The sequence below is a fragment of the Tachypleus tridentatus genome, chromosome 4 (assembly GCF_004210375.1).
Source record: "Tachypleus tridentatus isolate NWPU-2018 chromosome 4, ASM421037v1, whole genome shotgun sequence".
NCBI lineage: Eukaryota > Metazoa > Arthropoda > Merostomata > Xiphosura > Limulidae > Tachypleus > Tachypleus tridentatus.
In genome coordinates, this window is record NC_134828.1 from 103,141,995 (window position 1) to 103,159,843 (window position 17,849).

Sequence of the window (17,849 nt, forward strand, 5' to 3'; positions counted from 1 at the left end):
GCTCTGATGGTGTGTACCTGTTCTTACCACCCCCCCCCCTCGTGGTACAGCGGTATGTCCGCAGACGTATAACGCTAGAAATAGGGTTTCGGTACTCGTGGTGACAAGACACAAATAACTCATTGTATAACTTTTTTGTTTAACCTCAAATAACTTATTTTATCCTATGAGTTCGCTCATGCTCATTGTTTTTAATGAGGCAAGCTAACACAAAACCAAACAGAATGAGACAAGCTAACACAAAGCCAAACAGAATGAGGCAAGCTAACACAAAGCCAAATAGAATGAGACAAGCTAACACAAAACCAAACAGAATGAGGCAAGCTAACACAAAGCCAAATAGAATGAGACAAGCTAACACAAAGCCAAATAGAATGAGACAAGCTAACACAAAACCAAATAGAAAAAAGTGCTTCCTTACATTACAAATAGAAATCACAGACAGACACGCATGTAATATGTGCATCTTTTTAATGAGGCGAGCTACATAAAAAAATAAATGGTATCTTAGATATCAACTTCTAATATATTGAAACACCAGTGCGCTCTTATTACCATGTTGCTTAGCAATAAAAGTACAACCTAATATTGTTATTAAGAAGCTATATGATGAAAGATAAAAAAAGCATATACTACAATTGTTATAAAAATATTTGTTGTTTTCGAATTTAGAGGCTCCGTTAATTAAAGAGATTTGTTTTTAGTATTTAAGATTAAAATCGGAAGATACGTCACAGGGAAGATTACCTTTCCAAACATACCACATAAACGAAATGTCACAAACACGGAAGATGAACATTTGAAGTACTCAAAGAAGAATGGCAGTCGATCACTCAGCGATGTTCAACTGCACAGACTCAGTGATAGCATGCAGAGTCGATTTGAAGCACTACTGAAATCCAAGGTAAATACCAGGCTGTGAAACTGGTTTGTGTTATTTCGCGTTTCATGTTTACATTTGCTTTTTGCAGAAAAACTTGTTTGGTCATTTTGTAGGCTAATTGGAACAAGATGATCTAAGAAACTAGAGCAGATACATATTTTTTTTAGGAAAAAATGTAAGTAAAATCATGAAAAAAATAAGATATTTACGAAATCCAGTGTTAGAAATTAGGATTTCAGATCATATTTAAGCAGATCTCGACGAGTGCGTTTTTAAAAACATATAGTCTTGTATATTTTTCTGTTATCTAATAAAAGTTATTACATGTTAACAACATTCTCTGGGGTGGGGTGGGGACGTTTTATGTCCACTCATGTAGGTTATACTTTTATGCTAAAATTGGTTCAAAATACACACACTGGCTTAGTAATTTAGAATAAATCAACCTAATAACCCAAGGATGCCTTATATTTTCGCTGGTAGATAATATATCCTTAACGCAAAGTTGTTGTGTTATATAATTGGTTCAGTTAACTCAGAAAATACAATTTTTAGTTACCGATTTTTACTTTATTTGAATTAACTAATGTGGGTGTGTTTTAGATAAATAATTATATCTATATGAACTTTCTTCTAGAAACTTAACTAAAAAGAAGAAGGAACAACTAATATTTGGTTATTTAGGAAATATATATTTAGTTTACTTAGCATTCAAGAGATGGCAGCACAATACAAAATGTTAGGCGACAATTCTTGTTGTAAACAATGACTTTTTTTCTTCTTCATACAAACCAGTTCCAAAAGGGAACGAATTCAATCTCTGCAAACAATTGGATTTTTCTTCTAAATCTACTGAATATCTAACACAAAATGTAGCTAATAGCACTCGCTACGCTGAAAGAATATTTAAGCTAATGGTAATTCTCTGCTATTCAAGAAAATGGATTATAAAGTTGCTTAGTAAAATGAAAAAACAACAAACACTAAAGCAATACACAGATAAATTTACATTAACCATTTCAAGTAGAAATTAATCTGAATATTGTTATGATAAAACATCACTATTATTTAATTGTACTTTACGGTCATTACTATGCAGGTTGTGATATTAATGTGTGATATTTATGTAGTCTTTGTCAGCTTACTGCTTTTCACTGTCATTGTACTTTTAAAATAAACACCTATAAAACAAGGATCAGTTTCCATCTTGTGTTTCACATTTTGATCTACGATTTTTAATATGTTAAACACATAACAATGCTAAACACTGATTACAGAATATCTTTGTCTAACACGACTTTAAAAATTTCTCCGACTCTAATAATAATATTCAGTTCATTTTCAATATTTCTATAGCACAAAAATAATATGGTTCAGAATTTGATTGTAACATTTTACTGCGCAGGTCAGACACGTCAAGTTATACAAACTAGTTTGGATCTGATAATTTCGTCCCACCGGTGGGACACTGTTAAACACTAAAATGAAGGGTTCGATTACCCTCGGTGGACACAGCAGACAGCCTGATGTGATTTTACTATAACAAATGCACACACAGTCTAATACTTGTTTGTTTGTTTTTAAATTGACTGCGGCAGGCATCCTTAATTTTGAACTGACTGACCAGAGGGGCATATTTTTTATTCCACGATAATTTGCCAACCAGATAATCTTTTTTATTATATTATTATTTTGCCACCGTTTCTGAAAGATCATGCAACATCTAGCTGCTAAAATATCCCACATAAGGATTATATATATTTACTTGTTTTGAAGATAGAGTTAACAGCTTACCTTCCAAGCTGAGATGATTCGAAGGAAACCAATAGGTTTAATCACACGGTCATGGTTCACATTCAGCACGGAGCAATGCTTGTGTTTTTTCAAACACCAAATTGTAACAAAAAGTTGAGTAACTTACTATAAAAAGATCAACAGACGTTCTACCTCCTATATGACCTGTAACAAAATCCGTGTTTTGCACGTAAACGCATAACCCGAATATGAAAGGTTTGCTTTACAATAAGCCGAAATAAAACTAGAAGTGAACACTTGGCTGCACAACACACAGTAACCACTTAACTTGTGTAGAAGCGTAGTTATCCAACCGAATCAAGTTCGTACGATCACGTTTTTCACCGGTACAGACGTTTTGGAATATAATACATATATATTTAGCTGCAATTAACACAACTGATGTTTTAAAACACAATATTTACAAGGTTTATGACAATTATAATAATAAATCTTACTTAACGTCCATCTACCTCTCTGTTTATTAAATAAAATAGTCTAATATATGTTGTTTACGGCCGTCTGTTGATCTATTTCGGGAAGCGACGACGTTTTCGTTTTGTCGGAAGGAGCGTGTTGGCCTACTCTCTTTTCGTTTTTTACCTCTTATAGAATCTGTCGTCATCACAACAAAGCTTGTCAGCATTATCACAATTTTGTTATCACAGTGTCTGTTAAACCGTAAATTCAACCAGCATGTGGCGCTCTTGATGTACTTTTTAATTTGTTAAATAGGCTTAGCCAAGGTTATATTTTTGGATAATGGCGCGATAAAAAAATTACACACGAGATATAAATAAGACACATCGACTACGGCAGACGACTTCTCCTGTTGAAATGGATGTCAGTCATACATTTCCTGTTTTTACGTACAAAACCGAATTTTTTAGTCTATGGTGCACTGATAACAATATCCTTATTATAAACAAACAACAGCAAAAACCTAGCCTCTTATAAGTTCATTGCATAAAACCCTCACTCATACAAGAAGCATTGTCGGTTATGACATTTCATTATCAAGTAACAATAAAATGTGCTATGTCATTTGAAGTAACTGTAAACCAAGACAACACAAAAACTACACAAACATTAAGTTAACGATACCAACAACACGTAACGATGATGAAAATACACACGCACTATAAACTTGTAAAACAACTCTTCCTTTGTCGAATTTGTATACGCAACCGTTACATCGAATAATAAAGAAAAATAAATAATATTAAATTTGCTACAAGATGGTAGCACACTCGTAGCGTTTACTATTTATTTATTCGCGATACTCTTAGCAGTATGTTATTTAAAATATATATCAAACAACAACAATAAAAGCACAATAAATATCACTGGAGAAAAAAATATATATATATGGGTGAGAAGGTTTGGACATCACATTATTCTTTTTGACAAATAAAGTTGTTGTTTTTTTTAAGTTCGTTCATGAATGCAACTAGATTAGTCCCACTACTAATGTGGGACTAATTATTGTGACTCATTAATCTGGCGTAACTACAAATATAAACACTGACCGAAATTATTAACTTTCGTTGGTAGTAAGATGACCTTTGTTAGCTAAGGCGAATTAGTATTTCGATGACAAACAGTTCTTGGCCACTTGGGTTTTGGTTCCAAGTGACACGAATAGGTTGTTACAAATATGACTGATAACAGCTAAGCCTTTGGAACTAAGTCCATTGACACTTGTACAATGGTCAAGCAGATAAACACCACAGAAAGTGTGAAAAATTTCCTATCGGGGAATTTTATTATTATTCCCGATTGTAAAAGTTCTGATGTTTAGACAACCCCTTAAACGTAAAACTCAAACTTTAAACTTACAAGTTTTCATAGTTAGTCATGGTCCGAGTCGTTTATACACCGATCAGTCTAAGATAAGACACGCATTCATTTCCACCCCCACACAGGAGGGATACTGCCTAACCCACACCAATGTCTTCGGAAGTTTGTTTACTTAAAGAGTCATTGGTATCCACGAGGCCAAAGCGACAAGAAAGTACGAACTCGCCCCGTTTAACCAGGCAGTAATGTTTACGCATGCGCATTACGAGAAAAAGATCAGTATCTCGAAAATGGATAAACCTTCGAAAGAAAATTCAACAACGGGCATGACTATCTAAACACTCAATTCTACATTTAAACAAAACAATACCAATAGAAATAACTTAGCAAATGAAGGTTTGGTTTGAATTTCGCGCAAAGCTACACGAGGGCTATCTGCGTTAGTCATCCATAATTTAGGAGGGAAGAAAGCTAGCCATCACCACCCACCGCCAACCCTTGGGCTACTCTTTTACCAACGAATAGTGGGATTGACCGTTAAATTATAACGCCCCCACGGCTGAAAGGGCGAACATATTTGGTATAACGGGGATTCGAACCCACGACCCTCAGGTTACGAGTAGAGTGCCTTAACCACCTGGCCATGCCGGGTCTATGAAAACGGACCCAAATATTTTTTTATATAATCAAATAACTAAAAACTCATACCAACTGATGATTTGTACGGCGCGAAATGTATTCTTAGTTAACTTGTTTGTCGTGCTATTTTTTGTTGTTTTTTTGTAAACTACACAAAATATTATCTTCGTAAAATCGACCATATTTTGCAATTGACTATAGTGAAAACAGTTAATCAATAGCACCCACCGCCAACTGTTGACTACTTCTGTGTGACTTAGCATTTTACTGTTTTACTTATTGCATATCCAGTTCACGTTTGTGGGGCGACTGGCCGCGAATCATGGATCCTCTGATTCACAACTCGGGCACACCAACCAATGAGCCACGCCTCATTAGTTAATAAAAACACATACGCATGCGAGTACAGTTTCAAAGTAGTTATCACGACCCGCTGTGGATAGAAAAGAGCGATGCGGTCAACGTTTCGGCTAAAGCCACATTATGACATAACTGTGAAGAAATTTAACGTTAAAACAAACAACAACAAAAAATGGTTAAATGTTTAATCCGTGTCGTTTATACATTTATATTAAAATCAGAACAAAATTGATTTAATACCAGACTGGAATCACGTAAATGACAATTTTGTTCATCATATAAAATAAAATAAAAATTATGAGAACTAGTACTTTACCAGTAAGTCCATTCACTGTGTTAAAACAACAAAAATCTATAAGGAAGCAAGAGGGAATCCTCAATAGCCGCAGTACTTGAAATTCTTTTAGGCAGGATTAGAATACATTAATCTGTGAGAACTTGAACGCCGTCAAACACATAAGTCGAAAGGGTCTGACCTCATGGGTCCAACAATATAATTTCATCTCAAATTGGTCAAGAGTTGATGGGTACGTGAGTTAAAAGTTTGTACTTAAGAAAGAAAGAAAAGAATTCAGAATCATTTTATAAGACGCTAATGCCGCAACTAAATATATAAACACTGGGATATTTTATGAAGTGAGTACTGTGTTGGTGAACACAAAATGGCGTTTGACAACTGCTGAAAACATGTGTTGGTTATGTTGTGCCGTAGTTTGTTTGTTTAGAATTAAGCACAAAGCTAGACAATGGGCTATCTGTGCTCTGCTTACCATGGATATCGAAACGCGGTTCTTAGCGTTTCAAGTTCACAGACATACATACCACTGTTCCTCTGGGATGCATAGTGGCATGGTAGGTTGTAAGTATATGTTTTCACTAAAAGGTATTAAAAGAGTTGAAATCAATGTTGAATATAATTTTACTACATATATATTAAATGAGTAAAAATAAGTGTAGAATTTGGACATACCTATTTCTTGTTCATCACTAAACGGTTCATAATCATATTTTTAGCCGCGGCATAATGGCTAACAAATGAAGTTCTGAATTCTTAAGTATAAGCCTTTAGTTTATAACTCCATCATCTCTTGACTGATTTGAGATGTAGCTGCAGTTTTCAGCTCAGAAGATCAAACTCTTTGAATTGATGTATTTGTGCACGCCCAAAGTCTTGTAGGTTAATGTTTTTACACTTCCGTCTAAAATAATTGTAAGTTGAGGATATGCTGATAAACACCTTCATCATTAATAAAATCGAATCGGACATTTGCGCGTCCCATATTTATTATTACTGAAACACAAGAATACTGCTAATAAAAATTAAACTAAAGTTTCATGGATTAAGTTACTCTAAACCTGCCTAGAAGGATTTTACGTGCCACGGCTATTGAGGATTCCTTCTCGTTTTGCCTAAGAACGGCCAGTGCTTACAATCTATGTTTCAAATGTTAAAATGATGTTTGCTTATTTTAATTTCGTGTAAAGCTACGCGAGGGCTATCTGCTATTGTATACTATGCATCTTTTTCTTGACAGTTAGCTTGGAGTTGTTTCTTCTAAGTTTGTTTCACCGAATTTCCGAATTATGAGGGCTATCTGCGCTAGCCTACCCTAATTTAGCAGTATAAGACTAGAGAAAAGACAACTAGTTATCACCACCCAGCGCCAACTCTTGGGCTACCCTTTTATCAACAAATAGTGGGATTGAAAATCACATTATAACGCCCCCATGGCTGAAAGAGCGAGCATGCTTGGTGTGACGTGGATTCGAACCCGCGACCCTCGGACTACGAGTCGAGTAGCTTAACCACCTGGCCATGCAGGGCCTGTTCAAATGATATCTATCCTAGCAGGTTTCCTTGGTATATGTTGCTGTTGTTTTCTTTGTTACGTAATAAACTTGCTTTTAAAATATACCCGTAATAAAGATACATTTAAGTTGTTTTGTTTCTTGCGTTCTTGTTTTATCAATTTTCTGTCATGTGTCAGTCCGTAAAAAATAACTGATACCAACGTGCACCTGGAGAATGAATTAATTTATTTCATTGATACAATCTCCTGGTGGTAAAGAAAAAAGTCCAGAGACTTCTTAAGTCCAATACTTCTCATTCATTGTAATAAATCTTCGATTTTGGCTCTAACTTAACAACCGGTCCCATATTCTCTAAGTCTATGTTTCAGTTCAAACAGTATAAAACAAAAACCAACATCATACTAATACGTTTGGGTTATTAACTCCTAACCTACGAAAGACGTTTGCAGTACAGGCCGACGTTAACGTGACTTCAGAACTCTACTAATAAAAACAAACAAATCGTCTAAAGTGAAGAGAGGCAGTGTTTTAACGTTCTACCAGAGCCATTGATGATGACGTCCGATAAATCATAAGCAAAACAAGACATAAATTGTCGACGGAAACACACGCTAAAAAAAGTACAGGGGACAAAGATTTCCCAGCATACAAAGAGTGTGTGTGTTTCATTTCATATTGAGTGAAAAGGATTAGTTATACTTTACTGATAAACGGCCTATATAATATATTCAAACAGCACTCTCCTATTAAATATGTAAAACACATTCTGCGGTTGACCAAAATATAAGTGAAAACACAGAAGAAACGTAATAGGAATAGTCTTCAGTGCTATCACTATTTGGAGGTACCAATAATATGATCATGCTTTCAACGAAACGTTTATAAATATAATTTGTGTTTGTGCTTGTAGTTAAACACAGAGCTACACAATGGGCTATCACTGCTCTGCCCACCATGGGTCTCGAAACCCGGTTTATAGAGTTGCAAGTCCGCAGACATGCGACTTGACTTTCAGTCTGTTTCTTCACATTACAATTCAATTTCACAACTGTCCCTAATTTGAGTTTCTCTAGCCTTTCACTAGTTTACTTTCGCAGTTTACTTTACTTACAACGTCACTTTGAACCAAAACAGAGACAGTGACTGAACAGACCTGATCCCAGTGAGATTTTGACTATTTATATAACGACTTTTAATGTATTTAAGTACCACTACTGTGTTCGGCGTATCTCAGCCGGCCTGATGAGCCCTAGTATTGGGCGAAAGGTCTCGTCGGTGCCAGATATATATAGCAGACGTGACGTGGTTGACATATTATGACATTATCGTTTGTTTTCAGTCATGGGTTCCGAGAATTACTGATGTAGTTTTCTCCCTGTTAGCGTTGTGGTTGTAACCAGTTCCTAGAACAAGAAAATAGCTCGTTGGTTCGCCAGTTCTTGTGAATGTTAGTGAAGTTCGTTCATGTAAAATACTGTTTGTTTGTTTTTGAATTTCGCACAAAGCTACTCGAGGGCTATCCGTGCTAGCCGTCCCTAATTTAGCAGTGTAAGACTAGAGGGAAGGCAGCTAGTCATCACCACCCACCGCCAACTCTTGGGCTATTCTTTTACCCAACGAATAGTGGGATTGACCGTCACATTATAACACCCCCACGGCTGAAAGGGCGAGCATGTTTGGCGCGACGGGGATGCCAACCCGCGACCCTCAGATTACGAGTCGCACGCCTTAACGCGCTTGACCATGCCGGGCCTTATGTAAAATAATATATAAATAAAATAAAAAATGCTAAAAATAAATACATATTGTTAAAATATCACATATACATTATGTTACGTCACTATTTCCTACCTATAACTGTGATTTACGAACGATTTAAATAAAACTAATATTTCTGTAAAATGTGTAATAAATATGGAGCTTTTAGGCCGTTACATCGTGTGACGTATCTTAGCTTGCTTGGTGAGCCCTGAGCGTGAATACAAAGGACCTTGTCGACACCGAATACAACAAATATAGTGTGGCCCACAGAATATAATATTGTTTTATTCTTTCACTCACGGGTGTTTTAAATTATATTCCATGATGTACAGATGAAACAAAAGTTTCGTATCGTGGTATGTTGAATGTGAATCCGTACAACGTTCTATTCTAGTGGCGGTAATACGTGTAAGGCTAAGAATGGTAATGAAAACAAAATAAATTGGAAAAAGTAAAAACAATTATACATAGATGTACAAAGCAAAGAAATAATAACAAAGAATAAACAGAACAGTAGAGTTTAACAGCAAGTGTGGCCTGGCATGTCCAGGTGGTTAAGGAAATCGACTCACAATCTGAGGGTCGCGGGTTCTAATTCCGTTCACATTAAACATGCTCGGCCTTTCAGCTGTGAGGGCATTATAACGGTACAATCAATCCCATTCACTATTCGTTGGTAAAAGAGTTGCCCAAGACTTGGTGGTGGGTGGTTTTGTTATTTTTTTTGTATTTATTTAAAACACCCTCACTCGGGGGAGCTGAAACGACTTGATATACGATTTCTTATCAAATAAAGTATTTTAAAATATACACGTGTTTCCAGGTTTCTTCGTCAAATACACTAAAAGGTTTTTTTTTGCCACTGAAGGTGTTTAATCTCTTACAATAACAGCTGGGTGCCAACCCATGCCTCTATTTGTTAATTTACTGGGTGTTATGTCCGTAACCATCACCCGTTGATGTTTATACGTTTATGGACAGAGTTACTTGCGACAAACGTAATTGTCCCTAATCTTTACTGTCATATTATAACTTTCCACTGTATGTTCGGCACAGGGTTGTAACCCCTTCCTCCGGTCATTGACCCTTTCAGTCAACTGTGTGATCGGGTCAGTCTGATGCATGGTCACTGAGTAACCTTGACTTTTGGTAAAATGTTTCAATCTTCTCATCACTCATACATAGTTTATGAAAAGGAATTTTGATCAAAAAACAACGTTTTGCTTTTAAGGTTTTTCATATGACAACGAGAATTACTTTATTTTTAAAAATGCATTATTTTACTGTAAGGTATATAAGAGATTAAGTTCTTTTTTAACAACAGTAAATATTCCACGGTTCATATTGTATCGTGCAACAACAACAAATCAAAACACTTGCCCACAACAATTCACACCCAAATGATTATATAACACTTCTTTTCTTTTTGCCGAAGCTAAAATCCGAAAATATAATCTTTCATTTAAATTGTGCTAATGAGATTTGAATGGGTAAAACTGCTGTCCACGGCATAAGGCGCGGTTAATCAAAGAATACACTAGATCTCTACGTCAGATATGTTATTTTCAATTTCAATTCTGGTGAAAAGAAAAAAGTCTGTAATATACAAATAATCATTAGACTTTGGTTTATTTTGTAATATTGATTAATAAATTATGTGTAATGCCATAAAATTATTTTCATGAACCCAATTTAATTTAGACTACTATATAGTAAGTTGAAAAAAAGACTCAAAGACCCATAGTTATTAAACTCACACCCTATGTTTATTGGACTTTTTAAACCTATTTTACTTGAACATGGAAGAGGGAAAATGTCTCAATATAACCTGACCTTCCAAGGGTGCGCATAACGACCACATACCGACTCAAACAAGTGACCATGATTTCGAGCACCAAAACCTCGATCGCCAAACACTTTCTCACACTGTCTAGACTAGACCGAAACTCGTAAGACATAATGTAATATTAGCCACTAGTGTCAAAAGGAAGATAACAAAAGAAGTTCAATCGGAACTGTAAGTACACGAGGTCTGTTCAAAAAATACGCGGACTGACGTCATAAAACAAAATGTACTTTATTTAGAAGTTAGAGGTCTGGGACCCCTTCAAAGTACTCTCCTCCCCAACGCACACACTTATCCCAACGGTGTTTCCACTTGTTGAAACAGTCCTGGTACGCTTCTATTGTAATGTCCTCCAGCTCCTTCGTCGCATTTGCCTTAATCTCGGGAATCGTCTCAAATCTTCTTCCTTTCAAGGGTCTTTTGAGTTTGGGAAACAAGAAAAAATCGCAAGGAGCAAGGTCAGGTGAGTAGGGGGGAGGGAAAGAACAGTGTTCGAGTGTTTGGCCAAAAACTCACGAGTTCTGAGGGCTGAATTTCGCAGCAACGCGGTGTATCTTCAATTTTTCGGTCAAAATCTCGTAACAAGATCCAACTGTTGACGTGGAAGGACGTCCAGGACGCTCATCATCTTCAATGATCTGTCGACCATCCTTAAATCGTTCATGCCACTTGAAACATGCCGTACGCTTCATAGTAACATCACCGTAAGCCGTGTTAAGCATAGCAAAAGTTTCAGTCGCAGATTTTCCAAGTTTAACACAAAATTTCACAGCAAGTCGTTGCTCCTTCAGGTCATTCATTCTGAAATCCGCCAAACGAAAAAATCGCACTTCACTTAAAACCGCGTAGTTGATACACAAATGAAGATATCTGCAATCGGGAAATGGCGTCGTAATCAGCTGATCTGTGCGAACCTAGCGACACCAAGCGGATTCCCCTGGAACCAACTGGAACCGCGCAATTCAAACAGTCCGCATATTTTTTGAACAGCCCTCGTATCAATTTCAAAAGATGGTATGTTCAAAGCAAATAAAATTAGAGCTATGAACTTCTAACAACTGTCTCCATACTGTCATGAACTACTCGCTGAAAAGGAAATATATAGAAAGCAAAATGCCATGTATAGTACTATATAAATATATACACATATAACACTAAACCCGAAGCACATGTTCGTAACTATTTTATCGAATAACTGAGATTAACAGGCTGGGAGGTGAACACGAAAGATGACATCCTGATGGGAAACAGGGCCCTCTATCTTACATGTTTCCGTAGGTATCTGTGACGTCAATACACTTTTAAATAAGTTATTCTCAAAAATGAAAGTCATGTGACATTAACTATTTTACATCAGCTCGTATTGGACGTTTTGCTTATTCATGTTTCATGATTATTGGTCCGGCATGGCCAGGTGGTTGAGGCACTCAACTTGTAATCTGAGGGGTGCGGGTTCGAATCCCCGTCACATCAAACATACTCGCCCTTTCAGCCGTGGGGGCGTTATAACGTGAGAATCAATCCCACTATTCTTTGGTAAAAGAGTAGCCCAAGAGTTGGCGATGGGTGGTGATAACTAGCTGTCTTTCCTCTAGTCTTACACTGCTAAATTAGGGACGGCTAGCGCCGATAGCACTCATAATTCGGAAATTCGGTGAAACAAACTTAGAAGAAACAACTCCAGGCTAACTGTCAAGAGAAAGATGGATAGTATACAATTGAATATTCCCTTCTTTTTTTTTACAATAAAAACGATGGGTAGTCTGGCTTAATAAATTGGTTCGTTTTGTTTCAATGTCGCCCAATGCTCCTCGAGGGCTATGTACGTTAGCTGTCTCTAATTTAGCAGCGATAGACCGACTAGAGGGAGGACAGCTAGTCATCACCACCCACTGCCAAATCTTGGATTAGAATTTTACAAACGGGTAGTGAAATTGTCTGATTGTTCAGAATTAAGTACAAAGCTACACAATGGGCTATCTGTGATCTGCCCGCCACGGGTATCAAAACCTGGTTTCTAGCGGTGTGAGTCCGCAGACATACTGCTGTGCTACTGGGAGGCGTGACATTCACATTATAATGTTTCTACGACTGAAACGGCGAGTGTGTTCGGTGGCAAGGATTCGAACTCGCATATCTTACGCCCTAACTACTGGGCCATGTCTCGCCCTTAAAAAAAAAAAAAAAAGATAGGTGTCTGCTTTAAGCTGTATAATCTTTTTTTTTTCCCAATTTATCTGATTCCTTTAGTACAGTAGTAAAAAGTAAAAATTGACAAATTAAATCCATTAGATCAATACATGAAGAAACGATAAGGTTAATAATATTTTACAAGTGGAACTTTATTGGTATAGAACAAAATTAGTTTTTATTCAGGATATTCCCTACGTGAGAAAAATATACAACAAATACACTAAAACATGTAAAAACAAAATGCAGTTAGAAGATAAAGAAAAATGAAAGTTAAAAGAACATTTCCACGTGAGTTTTCATGTTTTATATGCGAGATTACCAGGATTAACTCCTGGTTATATGGTTTCGCTAAGGGAAGAATCGTCTTACATTAAAACACGATTGCAGTTTTAATGGAAATAAGTAACGTTTCATAAATCTGATTAGAAACGGAGAGATTACGAAACAGTTTTATTGTCTTAGTATCACAATAGTTTTCAGGAATATTACGTAGAAATGGACGAGTGGCTGTATCAAACAAGAAACTATTCGTATACTGGGTATTGAATACGTGAAGTTATTCTATACGTGGATAATATACATCTTTCCCGCTTCCCCGGTCCAGCGTAGCCTGGTGGTTAAGGTGTTCGACTCTTAATCTGAGAGTCGTAGATTCGAATCCCCGTCACACCAAACATGCTAACCCTTTAAGCCGTGGGGACGTTATGCGAAGGCCAATCCCACTATTCGTTGATAAAAGAGAAGCTCCAGAGTTGGTAATGAGTAGCTGCTTTCTCTCTAGTCTTACACTGCTCAATTAGAGACAGCGCTGATAGCCTTCGTGTAGCTTTGCGCGAAATAAAAACAACAACAAACAAATCCACTTTCCTTAAAAACTGAAATTTTAAAATGAGAGTTCTGACATGTAGTAGTTAGTAAAAAATATATAAACTGATAGACTGAATGAATGAAGAATCAACAGAATAAAGATTAAAAATGAGGTACAATAAAATCGATGTCAAAAAAACTTTTCTGAAAAAGCCGTTCGTAGAGTCAGATTTTTAAAGGAATCCTCTTCATTAATATAACTGTTGTAGATGGTTTCAAGTTCTTCAGAAAATAATGTACACAATATTAGAAGTGAAGTGGGACAGCAGAGTGATAGATACAGGTATGTTTATACAAAAACGCTGAGATTTGTTAACTTTTGTTTCGAGTGTTTGGAGCTGAGGAAGTCATACCTGTATATACACAACTGGTACGATTTATTGCAGGTCTCAAGTTGCGGGTCTTTTATTTTGTTAGAAACATCCTTTAAACACCAGTTTATGTAAACTTTACTGCTTTATGTTTTTATCCAATGAGAAATACCATACATCATGACGTGGAGACTACAAATTTTTTAATGTAAGGTGAATGCCAGAAATTTGTATTAATATATGTTTGAAAAACGAGATGGCGGGTCGAAGTTAAAGACTTAAATAATTTTTAATCAAGTTATTGCATTAATATTTGTGACAGATTCAGCCATTGGCGTTCCCACGGTAGCAGGAAACAATCACTCACAGGTTAAACAAATGTCATTAGTCAGTTAGTAAATACAGCTGTTTAATTCTCTCTGCCCCACTACCACGAACTTATTCATTTGTATTTTTTATATGCTCGTGTGTTTGCGTGTGTTAAGGTTAAAGAACAAGCAGACATCCTGTGTGTACCGGATATGACTATTTTTATAGGCGAGAGGAGTGTGTGTGTGTTTTCTTATAGCAAAGCCACATGGGGCTATACGCTGAGCTCACCGAGGGGAATCGAACCCTTGATTTTAGCGTTGCAAATCCGTAGACATAACGCTGCACTAGCGGGGGGCTAGGCGACAGGATAGTAAAGTAAATCGATAGTTTGTATAATTCGACGTGATAACAATTGTACATAGGAGTAGATAAAGAGGTAAAACGCATGTAACTAAACTAGAAACAATATTAAAAACCTGTTGATTACAGTGGAATGACTAAACATTTTGATTCCTTTACGTATGTATTCTCTCTGAATCAAAACCATCTTGTCCTCAGATTCCAAATCACAAAACACTCGCATTTAACACACATATTTGATTGCACTCTTTTTACAGAAATAGTTTCAGTAAAATTAATAAGTAATTAATCAATTAACGTTGTAATGAAATTTTAAGAAATTCTCCAGTTATAATTTTTTTTTAATGTTTAACACAGGACCTCTCCCTCAGCCAGGGTTTTCTCGTGAGTGGCGGGATATGGAACAAAGAATTTCGGTAACTGTTTCTTGGAGATGTGGAATACACCTTTGAAAAGTCTGGAATTCCATGTATCCAAACACGTAATCCAGATTATGGTAACATATTTCTATTTGACAGACAGATATTTGAAGATAAAAAACCTTAGGCAGGCCAACACGTAAAACATGGAAATACATATATATGTACACAGATACATACCTATGTAAACACGGAATCATGTATACATAAATGTAAATAGATAAACACATAGAAACAGTATGATTTCAGAAAGAAAGAAATATCAGTTACTAATTATAAACTGGAGAAGAAGCAAGAAACTACATGATCAAGGTAACCTACATTTTTGTAAAGCATTAAAACTGTTAATAGTCCACAGTTCACTGTATCTTACTTATTACATAACAATATCTCAATTGGCACAAGTTTTACCGAATCATTTAAAACATTTATAGGCATTATATTCATGGATTTATGGACATTTATTTAATGTGGCACGAAGGAATTCTGTGCTTGTATAAGTAGTGAAAACTTTTGTAGATTACACACATTTATGAAACGAAACCACCATGACTTTCATGGGTCTTGTCCTTACATCTGTTTAAAATGTGCACCACTACTTCACAATATCACAACAGGACCCCTTCTTGCAAATTTAGTGACGTCAAAAACCATCATGACTTTTGTGAGTCCTGTTCTTACATCTGTTTAAAATGTGCACCACTGATTCAAATGTCACAACAGGACCCCTTCTTGCAAGTTTAGTGACGTCAAAAACCACCATGACTTTTGTGAGTCCTGTTCTTACATCTGTTTAAAATGTGCACCACTGATTCAAATGTCACAACAGGACCCCTTCTTGCAAGTTTAGTGACGTCAAAAACCACCATGACTTTTGTGAGTCCTGTCCTTACATCTGTTTAAAATGTATACCACTAATACCGAGACGTAATATCACAACAGGATTCCTTCTGCACGTTCATGCAAGATTACCGACTGGAACAAAGAAGAAAAATTGGAACTGGATTTTCCATCCTGAACGACATCTTATGCTCATTAAATGTCCAAGTGAGATAGCCCTTAAATTCAGGTTAGCAATCTCTAAATCTGAATTATTGATCTAAAGGAAGGCGGCCAACCAGCAGTAAAGGCCATCCCAAGGGCTTCGTTCGACCCACTCTGTCAGATAATGGGCTTGGATGTCAGTTTTGTAAAGATATTACAGCTAAAAATGCGGTGAGCAATCTGTGACATCAGGTGTAGAGGTCTGAGCTTCGCATCCTATACCATTAAACCATGCCCAACCTAGGAAAAACAGATAATTAATGAAACACAAACATTTATTAGAAATAAACTGAACTAAAGTCTGGACTTAAAAACATCACGTAGAGTGGTAACCTAATTTTGCCTCACCCTTTACTGAAACTTCTGAGGTCGTTGTTGTCCCAGTAACTGGTTGATACTTAAATTTTCTCTTTGTACGTATTTCTATATGAAGGCTGTTCCAGGTTCCAATTAATTTGGAACTTGTATCTTTATCCATGCTCGGATATCCGGCATTGTCAACGTAAACGAACGTCATCTGTATATAGACATGTGTACAACTCCTTAAATATTACGAAAAACAAAGAAACAACAAATCCGTAACCCGATTGGCACATTAACAGTTCCTTTCAAGGAGAGGCTGCACCCACTGCACCGCTTTATTCGTGTATAACACCTACTCGATACGATTCACTCACCTTTCAGACATTAAACACCTACCTTTCTACCCTATGATATTATTCTTTTGTTGTCTTGTACGTAAAAAAGAAAAATTAAAGATCATAGACGTTATATATAACTGAAGAGGCTACTTAACAACGCCCTCTAAAAATAAAAAATTAAAATCCCAACGTGAAAAAAATCAAATTCACGTGAGCTTCACTCACTTCAGTGTATTATAGTCTACTGCTCTCATCTGTCTAGTCGTGTATATGTGTATATTTCTCACGCTGTCACGTATTCTCTGACTTCGTTAAAATAAGAATAAAAAAACAATAATCCCTGCTTCAAGACTATCTTAAGTTATAGTTTCGTCTCTTACCTACTGAAGGCTGAATTTACGGGCTACACGGATACGTGTAAATACGTCTGTTCGTGGGACATTTCTTGTCAAGAATTAGATAGTAAATCCTATGTACGTATCAGTTTTCATATCAATACATACAAATGCCGACAGCAAAGAAAACAAAAATAGATTATATATATTCTATCAGAATACATATATATACCAGTAATTTAAACAACACACTACTGGCCCTATCATTTCTGCGCCAATACAGCAAGGCCCGGCAAGGGTCGCGGGGTCGAATCCTCGTCGCACCAAATATGCTCGCCCTTTCAGTCGTGGGGGCGTTATAACTTGACAGTCAATCCCACTATTCGTTGGTAAAAGAGTAGTCCAAGAGTTAGCGGTGGGTGGTGATGATTAGCTGCCTTCCCACTAGTTTTACACTGCTAAATTATGGACG

The 17,849-nt window shown here is 36.4% G+C and overlaps 1 protein-coding gene and 1 long non-coding RNA gene across 15 annotated transcripts in view; both read right to left on the bottom strand.

Moving 5' to 3' along the window:
* LOC143249805 (tight junction protein ZO-3-like) overlaps window positions 1-17,849 on the bottom strand; it is a 233,735-nt gene that overhangs the window by 194,607 nt on the left and 21,279 nt on the right. For 5 of the 14 annotated variants that reach the window (XM_076500262.1, XM_076500256.1, XM_076500251.1 and 2 more), the window contains exon 1: window positions 2,678-2,978. The exons of 8 other annotated variants lie outside the window; for them this stretch is intronic. The gene's annotated coding sequence lies outside the window, so the exon portion shown is untranslated. Of the gene's footprint in view, window positions 1-2,677; window positions 3,249-17,849 lie in introns of those variants that run through there. One more of the 14 variants, XM_076500253.1, reaches the window with a different exon arrangement.
* LOC143249806 (uncharacterized) lies at window positions 13,113-17,024 on the bottom strand. Its single transcript, XR_013027948.1, has 2 exons — window positions 16,750-17,024; window positions 13,113-16,641 (listed from the first exon to the last, which is right to left on the bottom strand). It is a non-coding gene; the product is annotated as an uncharacterized LOC143249806 (long non-coding RNA).